Below are 5,000 nucleotides of genomic sequence, written 5' to 3'. Positions count from 1 at the left end.
ACCAGCCTGGAGCTTCTAGCGGTCAGCCGCACCTTGAATCCGCTCTCAAGCACCTTCCTCGGACTCATGCTCTGCCAAAGTCGGCCTCACATCTTCCAGGAACCAGCCTGGAGCTTCCAGCGGTCAGCCGCACCTTGAATCCGCTCTCCAGCACCTATCTCGGACTCATTCTCCTCCAGGCCGGCCTCACATCTTCAAAGAACCAGCCTGGAGCTTCCAGCGGTCAGCCGCACCTTGAATCCGCTCTCAAGCACCTTCCTCGGACTCATGCTCCTCCAGGCCGGCCTCACATCTTCAAAGAACCAGCCTGGAGCTACCAGCGGTCAGCCGCACCTTGAATCCGCTCTCCAGCACCTTCCTCGGACTCATTCTCCTCCAGGCCGGCCTCACATCTTCAAAGAACCAGCCTGGAGCTTCCAGCGGTCAGCCGCACCTTGAATCCGCTCTCCAGCACCTTCCTCGGACTCATGCTCTGCCAAAGTCGGCCTCCCATCTTCCAGGAACCAGCCTGGAGCTTCCAGCGGTCAGCCGCGCCTTGAATCCGCTCTCCAGCACCTATCTCGGACACACTCTCCTCCAGGCCGGCCTCACATCTTCAAAGAACCAGCCTGGAGCCTTTAGCGGTCAGCCGCGCCTTGAATCCGCTCTCCAGCACCTTCCTCGGACTCATGCTCTGCCAAAGTCGGCCTCCCATCTTCCAGGAACCAGCCTGGAGCTTCCAGCGGTCAGCCGCACCTTGAATCCGCTCTCCAGCACCTTCCTCGGACACATTCTCCTCCAGGCCGGCCTCCCATCTTCCAGGAACCAGCCTGGAGCCTTTAGCGGTCAGCCGCGCCTTGAATCCGCTCTCAAGCACCTTCCTCGGACTCATGCTCTGCCAAAGTCGGCCTCCCATCTTCCAGGAACCAGCCTGGAGCTTCCAGCGGTCAGCCGCACCTTGAATCCGCTCTCCAGCACCTATCTCGGACTCATTCTCCTCCAGGCCGGCCTCACATCTTCAAAGAACCAGCCTGGAGCTTCCAGCGGTCAGCCGCACCTTGAATCCGCTCTCCAGCACCTTCCTCGGACTCATGCTCTGCCAAAGTCGGCCTCACATCTTCCAGGAACCAGCCTGGAGCTTCTAGCGGTCAGCCGCACCTTGAATCCGCTCTCAAGCACCTTCCTCGGACTCATGCTCTGCCAAAGTCGGCCTCACATCTTCCAGGAACCAGCCTGGAGCTTCCAGCGGTCAGCCGCACCTTGAATCCGCTCTCCAGCACCTATCTCGGACTCATTCTCCTCCAGGCCGGCCTCACATCTTCAAAGAACCAGCCTGGAGCTTCCAGCGGTCAGCCGCACCTTGAATCCGCTCTCAAGCACCTTCCTCGGACTCATGCTCCTCCAGGCCGGCCTCACATCTTCAAAGAACCAGCCTGGAGCTTCCAGCGGTCAGCCGCACCTTGAATCCGCTCTCCAGCACCTTCCTCGGACTCATTCTCCTCCAGGCCGGCCTCACATCTTCAAAGAACCAGCCTGGAGCTTCCAGCGGTCAGCCGCGCCTTGAATCCGCTCTCCAGCACCTTCCTCGGACTCATGCTCTGCCAAAGTCGGCCTCCCATCTTCCAGGAACCGGCCTGGAGCTTCCAGCGGTCAGCCGCGCCTTGAATCCGCTCTCCTGCACCCATCCTCGGACACACGTTCTTGCCTTTGGACCCCTCCTCCAGGAGCCAGGCTGGAGCTTTTGCCCCCTTCCTCCATCATTTCAGGCCGTGGAAAGTGTCATCTTTCGGATTATCAATTCACCGTCCCAGTCTGGTACTCAGATATTTTTCCGAAAACTGGGTTTCTGAAATCGTGCAGATGGTGTTTTCGTCGTCTGCTAATAACCTCGTCGTGTGGGAGAATAGGGGCGGGCCTTGGGCTGACTCGGCCCATCGTCCCCTTTTCCCGTTCTCTGACAGAAATTTTTTCCAACTTTATCACCCCTGGTACTATAAACTTTTTCACCTCTGGTACTATGTGGCACTTAGAAAATTTTCTGAACCGGGATTCTCACCCCTGGTACTTTTTGGCACTCAGAAAATATTTCTCAACCGGGCTTCATGCCCCTGGTACTTTTTGACACTTTGACGTTTTTCTGAACCGGGCTTCATGCCCCTGGTACTTTTTGACACTTTGACGTTTTTCTGAACCGGGCTTCATGCCCCTGGTACTTTTTGACACTTTGACGTTTTTCTGAACCGGGCTTCATGCCCCTGGTACTTTTTGACACTTTGACGTTTTTCTGAACCGGGCTTCATGCCCCTGGTACTTTTTGACACTTTGACGTTTTTCTGAACCGGGCTTCATGCCCCTGGTACTTTTTGACACTTTGGCGTTTTTCTGAACCGGGATAAAGGTCATTTAAAGAGGTGTGTGCATGGTTCCTACTAAGGAGTCTGAACTTGTTCTGGCCCAAGGAAATCACTTTTTAACAAAAATCCGTATTTGGTCTTAACTCGGGAAAAGAAGGCGATTCCTGTGTTTTGATCTCAAAAGAGGCCATTTATCCGGGTTTGTGCAGGTTTATGCATGGAACTTACTTAGAATGGATATATCTCTATGTATATATGAAGGACTAAGGAGTCTGAACTTGTTCTGGCCCAAGGAAATCACTTTTTAACAAAAATCCGTATTTCGTCTTAACTCGGGAAAAGAAGGCGATTCCTGTGTTTTGATCTCAAAAGAGGCCATTTATCCGGGTTTGTGCAGGTTTATGCATGGAACTTACTTAGAATGGATATATCTCTATGTATATATGAAGGACTAAGGAGTCTGAACTTGTTCTGGCCCAAGGAAATCACTTTTTAACAAAAATCCGTATTTCGTCTTAACTCGGGAAAAGAAGGCGATTCCTGTGTTTTGATCCCAAAAGAGGCCATTTATCCGGGTTTGTGCAGGTTTATGCATGGAACTTCCTTAGAATGGATATATATGTATGTATATATGAAGGACTAAGGAGTCTGAACTTGTTCTGGCCCAAGGAAATCACTTTTTAACAAAAATCCGTATTTCGTCTTAACTCGGGAAAAGAAGGCGATTCCTGTGTTTTGATCCCAAAAGAGGCCATTTATCCGGGTTTGTGCAGGTTTATGCATGGAACTTACTTAGAATGGATATATATGTATGTATATATGAAGGACCAAGGAGTCTGAACTTGTTCTGGCCCAAGGAAATCACTTTTTAACAAAAATCCGTATTTCGTCTTAACTCGGGAAAAGAAGGCGATTCCTGTGTTTCTTTCAGAAAAGGTCCTTTTTTTGAACTGGGATTCATGCCCAACATCCAGGCTCTCGTGCCCTGCCCACAGACACACATCCAGGCCGAGTTTCAGCACCTCTCCTCGGTCCAGTATTCATGGCTGCCGTCCTCTCCCAACAGCCAGTCTCTCATGCCCGGCCCAGAGACACACATCCAGGCCGAGTTTCAGCACCTCTCTTCGGTCAGGCAATCATCCCTGCTCCCCTCTCATAACGTCCAGGCACTCATGCCCTGTGCAATGACACATCCAGGCCGAGTTTCAGCACCTCTCCTCGGTCAGGAATTCATCCCTGCTCCCCTCTCATAACGTCCAGTCACAGACACAGATCCAGGCCGAGTTTCAGCACCCTCGGTCCAGCATTCATCCCTGCTCCCCTCTCAGAACATCCAGGCACTCATGCCCTGTGCAATGACACATCCAGGCCGAGTTTCAGCACCTCTCCTCGGTCAGGAATTCATCCCTGCTCCCCTCTCATAACGTCCAGTCACAGACACAGATCCAGGCCGAGTTTCAGCACCTCTCCTCGGTCCAGCATTCATCCCTGCTCCACTCTCATAGCATCCAGGCACTCATGCCCTGCGCACAGACACACATCCTGGCCGAGTTTCAGCACCTCTCCTCGGTCCAGCATTCATCCCTGCTCCACTCTCATAGCATCCAGGCACTCATGCCCTGCGCACAGACACACATCCAGGCCGAGTTTCAGCACCTCTGCTCGGTCCAGCATTCATCCCTGCTCCACTCTCATAGCATCCAGGCACTCATGCCCTGCGCACAGACACACATCCTGGCCGAGTTTCAGCACCTCTCCTCGGTCCAGCATTCATCCCTGCTCCACTCTCATAGCATCCAGGCACTCATGCCCTGCGCACAGACACACATCCAGGCCGAGTTTCAGCACCTCTGCTCGGTCCAGCATTCATCCCTGCTCCACTCTCATAGCATCCAGGCACTCATGCCCTGCGCAATGACACATCCAGGCCGAGTTTCAGCACCTCTCCTCGGTCAGGCATTCATCCCTGCTCCCCTCTCACAGCATCCAGGCACTCATGCCCTGCGCACAGTCACACACCCAGGCCGAGTTTCAGCACCTCTCCTCGGTCCAGCATTCATCCCTGCTCCCCTCTCACAGCATCCAGGCACTCATGCCCTGCGCACAGACACACATCCTGGCCGAGTTTCAGCACCTCTCCTCGGTCCAGCATTCATCCCTGCTCCACTCTCATAGCATCCAGGCACTCATGCCCTGCGCACAGACACACATCCAGGCCGAGTTTCAGCACCTCTGCTCGGTCCAGCATTCATCCCTGCTCCACTCTCATAGCATCCAGGCACTCATGCCCTGCGCAATGACACATCCAGGCCGAGTTTCAGCACCTCTCCTCGGTCAGGCATTCATCCCTGCTCCCCTCTCACAGCATCCAGGCACTCATGCCCTGCGCACAGTCACACACCCAGGCCGAGTTTCAGCACCTCTCCTCGGTCCAGCATTCATCCCTGCTCCCCTCTCACAGCATCCAGGCACTCATGCCCTGCGCACAGACACACATCCAGGCCGAGTTTCAGCACCTCTCCTCGGTCCAGCATTCATCCCTGCTCCCCTCTCACAGCATCCAGGCACTCATGCCCTGCGCACAGACACACATCCAGGCCGAGTTTCAGCACCTCTCCTCGGTCAGGCATTCATCCCTGCTCCCCTCTCAGAACATCCAGGCACTCA

The sequence above is a fragment of the Odontesthes bonariensis genome, unplaced genomic scaffold (assembly GCF_027942865.1).
Source record: "Odontesthes bonariensis isolate fOdoBon6 unplaced genomic scaffold, fOdoBon6.hap1 scaffold_283, whole genome shotgun sequence".
NCBI classification, from domain to species: Eukaryota; Metazoa; Chordata; class Actinopteri; order Atheriniformes; family Atherinopsidae; genus Odontesthes; species Odontesthes bonariensis.
The sequence above is the reverse complement of the archived record's forward strand: the minus strand, read 5'-3'. Positions refer to the sequence as shown.